The sequence below is a fragment of the Mauremys reevesii genome, linkage group 5 (genome assembly GCF_016161935.1).
Source record: "Mauremys reevesii isolate NIE-2019 linkage group 5, ASM1616193v1, whole genome shotgun sequence".
NCBI classification, from domain to species: Eukaryota; Metazoa; Chordata; order Testudines; family Geoemydidae; genus Mauremys; species Mauremys reevesii.
Window position 1 is genome coordinate 59,117,104 of NC_052627.1, and position 11,635 is coordinate 59,128,738.

At 39.3% G+C, this 11,635-nt stretch overlaps 1 protein-coding gene across 4 annotated transcripts in view; it reads right to left on the minus strand.

Annotated features, from left to right (window-relative positions):
* The window catches only part of FBXW7 (F-box and WD repeat domain containing 7), a 295,125-nt gene that overhangs the window by 251,706 nt on the left and 31,784 nt on the right, over positions 1 to 11,635 (minus strand). For all 4 annotated transcript variants that reach the window (XM_039540657.1, XM_039540659.1, XM_039540660.1 and 1 more), the window contains exon 2: positions 3,783 to 3,836. The gene's annotated coding sequence lies outside the window, so the exon portion shown is untranslated. The remainder of the gene's footprint in view (positions 1 to 3,782; positions 3,837 to 11,635) is intronic.

Consider the following 11,635-nt stretch of genomic DNA (forward strand, 5'->3'; position numbering starts at 1 on the left):
ACGAAGAACCAAATTCTTCAGCTAATATTGTAAAATAATTTCCCCTAAAGGGCTAGTGCGTGGCATGCACGCTATTGGGGTAACTCTCAAGCATTTGAGACTCTGATGCTATGAACTCAGCCCTGTTTTGATCTTTATCTGTGCACAAAAAATTGCAAACCATACCACCTCTTAAAAAAAAGAAGCTAGTTTTTCTAGGGAGCAGTACCTTGGGAACTCCTAGTTTGAACAGCCCCAAATATGGATCTCTGACTAAACCCAATACCCCCCCAAGAGAAACACAAAAAATCAAGGCAATATGAGAAAAGGTACAGATTTTAGAGCACTTGGACAAATCAAGCTCTACACAGAAAGCTGGTCTTACTCTTAACTATGGAAAAGTTATCACACTGCTACAACAGAGAGAATGTGAACAGGAAACAAAGATGGTCTTACTCCAAGACCATTCTTAGGAAACCAGGAACATGGGTAGTTCAAGAGGAAGAGTACTGATGGATTGGAGGGAGGCCACCTTGTAATATCCTTATATTTGTTACTAAATAAGGCAATATCCCTTCACTTTTGAATACTTACAGTCCCTATATGTTATTTACAAAGAATCTTTCAAAATATGTAAGTAGAATTTTTTCTGCACTCCAAACATGACTTATGCACGTTTTTTATTTCTAGACCAATCATGGCATGAATAGTATTGGTACACAAGCAGATGAAAAAAAAAGTCAAAACCCATAAGTGACAGGGTGATAGAGAAAGAAAAGAGCATCTTTTAGGTAAAAGAACAAAGTCATTAGGCAATATTCAATTTTCAAGGTGCCAAGGATTATTAAACAACTGGGAATTTAGAAAATGTACTAAGTAGTTAACCATGTCCATATTGTGGGTCAAATTTGACCCACCAAGATTTCAGGTTTCCAAACCTATGACCTATAGAAGTCTTTATACGCTCAGTAAAAACTGTTTATTACCAAACTAAATACCATACTATTGTCTGAATACCACACAAAAACAGAAAATGAAAGTGACTAGGCTATATTAACTTCTAAACTAGAGAAAACAGAAAAGTATGACAGTGAAATGCAAAAATTCAGCTGTAATAATGTAATTTTAAGGTGCAACTTTTGATATTGAAAATCTTAAATAAAAATAACATTTCTTCCCTATTTGTTAGCATCTAACTTCATGATATTTGTCCAGCAACATTTGGACCAATGGTCACACCAAAGGAAGAAAGAAAAAAAAAAAAAGTGTCACTCCAGAAGTCTTTCAGACAGCTTCAGTTCCTTTCAGCAATTTCCCCAGTGTCACCCTTGGCATTTCTACTGCTTCAAAACCATATTTCAGCCTATTGCTTCCTCTTTTCTGCCAGTAATTTGTTTTCCTAGTCATTAATTTTCCCTCCCCAACCTTAAATCCTTACTTACCAACTTACCCTAAAAAGGATTTAAGGCATAATAATTGTGAAGTGCTTTGGGACTGAACGGAAGATGTTATCTCAGTATTATTTAATGTCATCCACCCAGATGTTCAACCCATTGGCCAAAGCACCTGTTTGTCTGGGGAAAAAGAAGGGCAGGGCAGGAAAAAAAGTCTTTGTATACAACCAGTCTTCGCAACACTACTTAAAAGGAAGAAGGCTGGCAATTGCAGATTAGCTTTTTGTTGTGGTGGGATTGGTTTTTTGTTTTTTGGTTTTTTTTAAATAAATACTACTCAAAGTACAGCATAGTTCCAGAAGAAATAACCCCCTAAACTTTTTTCAGGAAATGCTTTTATAAAAAATTATTTCAACACCCTCTAACAGATAATATTTTAATATACATCTCAAAATAATGCCAATTAAAGAGATCATCATCAGTAATATAGTCTCACATGTAAATATTTGAATGTAGTAACTAAACTACAGAAATGCCATTTTTGTCTTTCAGATATATTTTTCTTTTTTTGCCTAAGTGCTCTACTAGTTCAGAATCTGGGCTGCTGCTCCTTTTATTATTTAAAAAAAAAAAACAAAACCTTCCACTCACAATCCTAGAAGGATTTTGTGCTCTCAGCAATCCTGCATTGGCATCTGCCTTCAGATACAAGATTATTAACTTCCTCAGCAAAAAAGCAGAATCATAATTCTGAAAAATAAACACACAGGTGGGATCTTGCATTGGAAAGGACTTTTGCAGAAATCCAATTTATAAGGTTAAGATATACATTTTCTTTTCTGCTCAGCAGGTAGTCCAATATGGAGTATAGGCTATGACTCACATTATCTTCAAAACCAACAAGATGAGACTGGAAAGAGAAATAGGCTGTGCTGCTTTGGATTATGGCACATAAAAAAATTTATCCATAGACCATCAATGATGAGTGGAAATAATTACTGAAGATCACATAATAGTCTCAAAAGTTTCACAGGACACTCAATTTGCACTCCACCAGGAGGTAACCCATCCTCCTGGGGGAATCAAAATTAACTCCTAAGGAACAAGGAAAGCTCTTAACAGAAGCTTAAGTATGGCAAAAAAAAATCACAAAAACCAGCCTTTCTGAAATGATTCAAACCATTCTGTAGTCCCTTAATTATCCTGTGATAATACATTATTACTAATCGAGTGTTTATACTATAGTACACAACTCAAATACCAAATAGCTGCAGGGACAGAAAATTAAAATAAAATTAAATAACTTGGAGGCAAACAAGCATGACTTGGAGGCAGAAGAGGACATACCAAAGGAGGATACCCAAAGCAGGCTAGAACTGGGCAAAACAAACAGCAAGAGCAGCAGCTGAAGAGGCAGAGGTCCTACAAGAGTTTGTTCATAGGCCATAAGGAAGGGACTAATCAGAGGGAGGGCAATAGAGTTCTGATTGCCACATGAGCCCCAGTAAGGAGCCAAATGTGTGGTACTCATGACCCAGCCCACAAATACCACCTTTAGAGACCAAAAATTTCAGCACTTGTGGCGTCCACTTGTCTTGCGCTAAACAGCATAAACTCTCTGAGAATCCTGCACAGATTATAATTTTAGGGAAGATTTTTCTCCCTAGTTTACCATAGGCGGTTTTGAGTGAGTAGAGCTTAGTGATATTCTGTCTGCCTAGGTGTTGTACAGGGCTCACGTATGATGTCACAGCACATATAACACCACCGAGATTTTGGTCAGAAGAGTCACTACATTATTTCTTTCCCAAACTGTAACAAAGCTTCCACAATTAACAGAAAAACCACAAGTACACGTAATGTATGGACACCCATGAAAAATACGTAGTTGTCTTCTACACTTCTTACATAAATCACTCAAAATCAAAAGGAGTTATTCTCAAATATGGAGTTACAAGGTCAACTTCTACGTTCAAGAGTTGGGGGACACCCAGCTGTGCACAAACTAATTTATTTACTAGCTTCAGAGTACTAATATTCAATCAGATATCTACTAATAAAATCCCATCACATTAGTTCTTGGCTCTGAGATGGAACTACATGGTATGTAAGTCTTTGCAACTAACTGCTGTATCAGCATAAATCCTACAGCACATACTGTGACAGGAGTAACTACTACTAAAACAAGGACTTCATGCAGTGAAATGATGCATGAACTGCTTATGTAGCAAGTTCTTCATGTAAGCACAGACACAGAACAAAAAACCCTATAAATGTAGGATTGGAAAAAAACATTTTAAAATGAGCTCCTTCATCAAAATATATTGTATCTAACCAAAAAAACAGAGGGATTAGCAGCCCCTATATGGTTTTATGAACAAGGAGAAGACAAAGCTAACAGTTACTCACCAGATTTCTTTAAAATAATCTTCTCACAGTCTCTCTGGTAGTCTAATATTATGCCTGTATAATAAAAAAAAAATATTTTTTAAACCCTATGTAAACAGCAAATGATCCTACATTAACTATACAATCCTTAATTAATTTACATTTAATATAAACAAACGGTCTTCCTTGCTCTTAGGACAAGGCTCAAAATGAAGACAGTAAAATCATACATTAAGAAAGTTTTGTCATTATATGAATAATACCAGAGAGGCTGAAGAATAACTTGTAACATTAGGGTGCAGGCAAATACAGCTTATCACAACTATAAGAACTACCACAAGAAAGATAAGATATCATTTCCTCCAGCAGCTGCAAGCTGATGACTCCTTAGAAATGCTTTTGTATATCAAAAAAAGCAACATCAGTGATTATTATTTGTATTACTATAGGAGGCCTAGTCATGGAGGAGGAATACGTTGGGTTGGGCACTGTACAAAATACAAAACAAAAAGATGGTTCCTGCCCTTAAGAGCTTACCATCTAAGTATAAAATAAGTGCATACAGACAGATGGTAGTATACAAGGAAACAATGACCACACTGGGCAGCAGGATAGGCCGTTGTTTCAGCATTCCAGCAGCCTAACAGATGTTAAGTTTTTTGTGAACGTGATGGTACAGGAGAGTTTTAAGGAAGGATTTGAAGGAAGATAACGAGATAGTTTTACAGATCTTCCTGGGTAGTTCCCCTCAAGAGCGATGGTAGCATGGGGAAAAGCACAAAGGTGCTCACTTGAAAATTTAACAGGTGGACGACGGAGGCTGGCATCATGTGACTCTGGGAGGCAGGAGTCAACGTCTCAATAGCGAATGAGAGATGACAGGTTGGGTGGGGACAGGTTGTGAATGGGCTTGAAAACAAAAGATAAGTAGTTTATATTTGATGTGATAGAGAAGAGGTAGCCAGCGGAGGGATGCAAAGAGAAAAGTGACATGGTCAAAGTGATGTGCTATGATAATGATCTTTGCAGTAGCATTCTAAATGGATAGGAGTAGGGTAATGTTGCATTTATCAAATGTAGCAAAAAAAGAATGTTGCAGTAATCGAGGTTTAGGTGTGTGGATGGATATGAAAGGCCATTTTCAGAGACATTAAGCAGAAAAAAATCAGCAAGACTAAAGCTTTGTCTACACTACGCACCTTTTAGCCATACAGCTGTGCCACTACAGCTATGCCACTAAAAGGCACGCAGTGTAGCTGCTGTTTGTTGGAAGGAGAGAGAGCTCTCCTGACGACAAAAAACTTCCTCCCCCAACGAGTGGCAGCAGCTTTGTCGGCAGGAGAACAGAAGATCAAGAGTTCTGTTTTAATCATATTTAACTTGAGCTGATGGCTAGACATCTATGAGGAGATGACTTTCATTGGGACAGAAAGAGACAGATCTTGAGACAAGAGTTCTGTCAGTCATCAGCATAGAGATAGTAGTTGAATTTGTGTTTGTGGATTAAATTACTCATAGATGAATGCTAGCATTACTCCACAGTATTCTTGGTGGCATTCAACCTTCAATACTGACAACCTGGTTAACTCCCAAGTCTAATGAGTTTCAGGACAGAGACGGGCATGAAAAGAGAAGTCAAAAACAGCAAGCAAATCAACTACTTGAGTACAAATCTGAACAAAAAATTCAAACACTAACAATTAACCCTACAATAAATTAATAATAGCAAACGAGAAATAGGCATCTATTTAATTAAGTGTGGCAGGTTGCTCAGTGCAGTTGAACAATTTCAGCTTTGGTTTCACCGCTCTATATATGGTGGTGGTATCAACATCTATAAACTCAGGTTGTCCAACATCTCCCATTATAAAACCCTGTTTTCATTTGCTTACAGCTTGGCCAAACTTCAACCATTTGGGCTGAAATTTTCCATGATGGGTGTTTGTCTTATGCTGAACTTTTAAGTTTTAGCATTAAAAAAGCAGGTCTGCCGGTTCAGAGAAAGAGGTTAGCAAAAACAACAAAACAAAGCCATGTGTACAATAATAAAATCATACAACTGTTCTATTGAGAAACTCTAGGGCTCCATGCTCTGGAGTAGGGGCTTGAAGTTTGGTAAAGGGATTGCCCTGGAGCCAAAGAGGTGCCTTTGGCCATTCCTGTAAAAATCCACCCAAATTCGGCAGTTTTATAAGCCTCTGGAGGAAAAAAAATCACCATTTGTACATCTGCTGTAGAGACTTCTTAGACAAATATGGTGGCTTAATTCTCAGAGAATTTTATTCACACTGAGCATGTCCAGTTCAGACACAGCTCCAACATGACAAACTTACTTCAAGCTGCAGCCTACAGAATCAGGGGCTTAGCAGGGCTTGACCTGAAATTGCTTCTCTTGGCTGCCAGTCACTGCTGTGCCACTGAGTAGCAGAAGAGAGAATAAGGAGACTGATAGACAGCTGCAGAACTGCCTTGAAAAGCTATGTCAATTGAAATCTCTCAGGAGGGCAATCTTATCAATCTACACTACAAAGTAGATCACACACATCTCAGTCCCGTCTCCCAAAACACAAGAGTTCTGATGTTATTGAGAATTCAGAATCAGGTGGGAAGGTGAACTGATAGTATGAATTCACAAGAATCTCTCCTGAAAAACAATTACCAATAAATAACCTCTTTCTGCTTTGAGAGCCTCTGTGCATTTCCACTTGTAGGAGCTCCTTGCCAGAGGATGTTGTGAAGGCCAAGACTATATACCAGGGTTCAAAAAAGAACTAGATAAATACATGGAAGATAGTTCCATCAATGGCTATTAGCCAGGATGGGCAGTGATGGTGTCCCTAGCCTCTGTTTGCCAGCAGCTGGGAATAGGAGATAAGGAATGGATCACTTGATGATTAAATGTTCTGTTCATTCCCTCTGGGCACTTGACATTGACCACTGTCAGAAGACAAGATACTGGGCTAGATGGACCTTTGGTCTGAGCCAGTATGGCCATTCTTATGTTTAAACCTAAGTATCATGCTGACAGCAAAAGCAGTAGACCTTCTCACATTATCTGGAAGAAAAAGTAAAAGGGGGGTAAAAAAGGTGTATTTCTTCACACAACTCCTTCCAACTCTCCCCCCAATGCACGAAAACCACTGTTGTCATCTTCCTCTTCTTATTCAGCCCTGGCCTCAGGGTCTTCCACTAGGCTGCTGCTGGTGTCCTGTATTACATACAGGGTGAGTTCCTGAGGAAGCCAGTGTCTGTCTATTCAGATGAATGAAAGCCTTTCCACCTTCCCTGTGAAGACACATGTGTACCCTTTGGAGACTGTGGCACTGCTGTGCTAAAAAGGCACTCTGAGTACACACTTGATGGTGAGCAGGAGAGGAAGGTGACAGCCAACTGATGCAATGAAGAGGATCTGACTCAGTGAGTACCAGCATCCCATCTTATAAGTGTTCCTGTACTATCCGGTCCGCTGCACACTCCTCATCAAGGTGTGAAGAGGCAACGCAGACAAGTTCAAAGCCCTGCAGGCTGTGCCAAAGGACCTTCTGCTCCCCCTGTCAGCATACCACTCCCCTCCTGCTGCAGCATCTGCGGTAGTGATGCCTCCTCGCAGTAATGATGACTTGAACATCCCTGGGCAATGATTTCAGCCACTTTATCTATAAGTCTGTTTTTCCAGTGGAGTACGCTTGTCTTCCTGTTCCCTGCTAGAAGGACGGAAGCCATGACAGGTTGCTATCAAGTAGTGCTCCTTCACCCTGCTGTCTCTGAAATGGGAATTTCTCAGAAGAGCAGACAGCATGACTCCTATTACAGATTCCCCATTGCTGTCAGTCTGTTCCTTGAAGAGGCTCTCTATTTGCACCAGTCCTCTCCCTGGCAGACACAGCTAGGGAATTACATGGCTGCGTCTCTCATCATCCTCTCTGACTATCTGTGAGGCCTCAAAGTACATAGAGCAGCTTCTTCATAAGTGGCCACTAAGTGAATACAATTTGGAGGCAATGTCTGTGCTTGCCTAGGCCCACAAACACAGAACACTGCCAATGCATCTCTCTGCTCACAGACATTCCATCATCTGAAAGGGGTGTGCACCTGTACACAATCTCCAAAATTATTACTTTAATGATCTAAAGTTATTTGTACCAGGCAAAAATGTTTACTGTGAAGGAATTTAGATAACTGAAGTCTCATGTCAATGCGTCAGAGGCTAATTTCAGATATAGCTATGACAAATGTTAAGTGAAAATGATTTCTACAAGTGTGCCAACCTATGAGGTAAACACTTACCTAGAAGTGTGCCTGAAACCACTAAATCAATTATTTAATTGTTACTTCATTTACAGTAAAAAAAAAAAGGGGGGAGGGCATCATTGTAATAAATTACCAGTACACCTTTAAGTTTCTTGCCTCCAGTTTTTCAACCACTTATTCTTAAGATTGCATAGCCTTGACTGTCTGATGATAGCTGTAGATTTACATTATGAATTTCATGAATGTTATTCACTACTTGTTTTGTTTTTAACTTCACACCATCTTGAGCGATGAACTGAGAACAGAGGCCATTTCTCAGTGACTTATAACTACTGATTAATTTCACAACTGTTTTCCTCTCCGAGTGTTATTAAAAATGCGTTGCTTTTACCTCCTGTGTTTTCATCCGACAATAGAATTTAATACCTACCGTGTTATTTTTCCATATATTTAAAATTAATAATACTTGTCTTCGGCCTTTAAAATCCACAAAGAATCCACTGTTCTTACTTCTGAGACCATGATTTGAGTTCAGCTTGTGATCTTAGGCAGAATAAGTTTTGTGGTCTTGTTTCATTCCCTTGTGAAAGCAGCCCACATTTCAAAACCACCAGCTCCAATTAGACACAAGCTGTCTGTCTTGAAAGAGGAAAAGTCTGACTGAGCAAGCATGGAGAATTAATTACTTCTTAGCTTTACAGAAGTAGAGCGTCAGTATTTAGGTCATTAAAAAGTTGTGTCTTCCTATATTTTCTCAGTCTTAAACCCCCTTGATACACATTTTTACATACTATGAAATTTAAGTTCTGTCTGAGGATATATTACAGCAATGGCTATGTTGAAAATGGATAATAAGTACAGAAAAGATTTGCAATATACCAGGTTCCTTTCACAGTTCAGAAAGAGGACAATTCTATGGTTCTGTCAGAACAACTCACCAGTTATCTTGTAAACAAGCCTCCCACATTACCTGCTTTAGGAAACTTAAAGTATTGCAAATTCCAAAAAAAATAATTACTATCAAATTTTTTTCCTTTTTGGGCACATGCAGCCACTTGTCAGGCAAGTTCATAGCTTTTCTTAAACTCTTTGGAAACGTTACATGCAGGTACTAAGATACCAGAATTTCAGTATAAATACAGCTGACAGACTTTATGGAACACAGACATTTGATGCCACAACCATCATTTTGGTATATATGCAGGAAGCTGTGGTAATGCTCTGTACTGAATATCGCACAGGAGACAAGGAGAATTGTACTCTGAACATGGAAATATGCATCCTTCAAAAGCAAACTAAAAACTTATTCTTCACTGCCCAAAATTCTCAATAGGTTGAGATTGAGTAACTTGGATTCCTTCCATTTAGAACTGAAGAGGGAAGAATGACTAGAGCACCTTGGCAGCCAAGAGGTCCCTGCTCCTCCTTCTTCCACAATGCCTCTGTACTGCTCCCCGCTCTCTAGTGAGTGGGGTGTAACTGAATAAGAGCATCTGAAAAGCCAATATTGTGTAACATTTAAAAATTAAAACATGAGGTTTATCATCTTTTAACTGGATATCATAGATATTACAACGATCAGCTTTATATAAAAAACTGCAAGACAGAAAACATTATGAAATCATAGAAACTGGTTTACAAAGTGTCTTTACAGTGGGCTCCCACACCACAAGCGACAGCTTCTACACAACACGGCCACCTCTAGTAATAGACATAGAAGTACAGTTGCAACTAGGAACTTTAAACACGTCACAGTTCATTTGTGGCAACAAGCAGTTTTTAGGCTGAAAACTGTTTATGGAGTTGAAGAAAATGGATGAAAATTTCCCTTACAGTCTATGTTGCAAAGAACTTGACTTATACTCACTCACTGAGCAAAATTCATTTTAAAGCTTCTGTGAAGCATTCTGGTAACTGACATGTTAAAAATAGGGCCTAGTCCCCCGGACACAAAGTACACCAACTATATATTTTTGAGCCAGATAGATTGTGAGAGCAGAATGGTGAGCCAAGATATTCTTAACACCTTGTCTCAATAGTACACAAGGAAAAGAGTGAGAGGTCTGAGGTAATTGGTAGAAAAGAGAAACTATTTTATACTTCTTGTCAAGATGACCCAGGAATGAGTTCTCTGTTGTGAACCAAGCCCTTTGATCTTTAAAGAAACCAAACATTCTCAAAGCCATATATAAGGTAATTGGGGGTTTTGTTTTATTCTGGAGAAGGGGGAATATTACACTGCAGATTTAGTGGAATTTGGGACTAAAGTACATTTGCTCAATTTACAACTAAAATGTTTATTTCTCTAGCTATCATTTCTAGAAGTAGCTCCTAAAATCTGAAAGTCACAATAGACTTTCCTATTTGCACACCACTACTCATAATAAAAATTCTGAAAGCCAATTAGACACTCAGTGACACCTGTACAGCCCCACTGCTTTCATATGAAGCCTTCAAGGACACCCATCTGTGCAACCCCTTTGCATTCCATAGCATTGCACAGGTTTAACTGACTGAAACTTAGGGCTTGTCTTCCCTATTGTGCTAAATCGGGACCACTGCATCGATGCAGCGGTTAGCACTTCTGGTGAAGATGTATTACATCGAAGGAAGAGCGCTCTCCCATCAACGTAATTACTCCACCTCAACAAGAGGTGGAAGCTATGTCAGCGGGAGAATGTCTCCCACTGATATAAAGCTGTGTCTATACTGCCCTAAGTTGATGTAAGTTATGTTGCTCAGGATGGTGGTAGCAACTGAAGTGGCTGATGGACTATGGTACAGGGAAGATTTACTAAGAGAGCATTGTGTGTCAGATTTGTGGGAACTTAAGCAATTACATAGATGGTTGTCCTCATTTAGTCAGTCACCTGAACCACCCATGTTTTAGGGTGTTCGAGAGAAAGTCAAGCAACACTGCACAAGTCAAATAATATGATAACCCAGAAATGTAGATGTTTCCCATAAGCGCACACATGCACACACCATTTGTAAGGGGAAGGAAGACAAGATTATGTGGCATGAGTTTGAGCCTCTTGATCAGAGTTATGGACAAAGATACAAGAACAGTCCATTTGTTAGGCAGATGAAAGCTGTGCAGCCTTTAACACTAGTTCCTCTGGTCCCTTCAAGAGTTTGTTCTCTGACTGTGGCTCAAATTATTACTGTTTATGACTGGACTGGAGGATTTTCTCACTGGAATGACCAATTGCTCAGAATTTCATGACTACTATGGTAATCACGCAGTTATCCCAAGTGGTTCCAACTCAATACATACAGCAGATTACACTCTGGATCTTGTTTTTGGTTTGGAAATAGGAGAGTCAATACTTGTCATGGACAGACCACTCCCTTGTGCTCTTTGAGGTTGGGACGTAAGATCTATTTCGTTGTCTCCCCTCAGACTAATGGAACTAGTTTGGTTTCCGAGGTTCTCAAGAAAATTATTACATACACCACAGCCCATTATTAATGAGTAGGGCTAGATTTTTGCCACGGAGGTCGCAGAAGTCACAGAATCCATGACCTCCAGCAACCTCCATGACTTCAGCCCATGGCGGCTGGGAGCTGCAAGATGGTGGGGGGACCCCTGGAGTTCTGAGTGGGCCCCCGCAGCTGCCTAA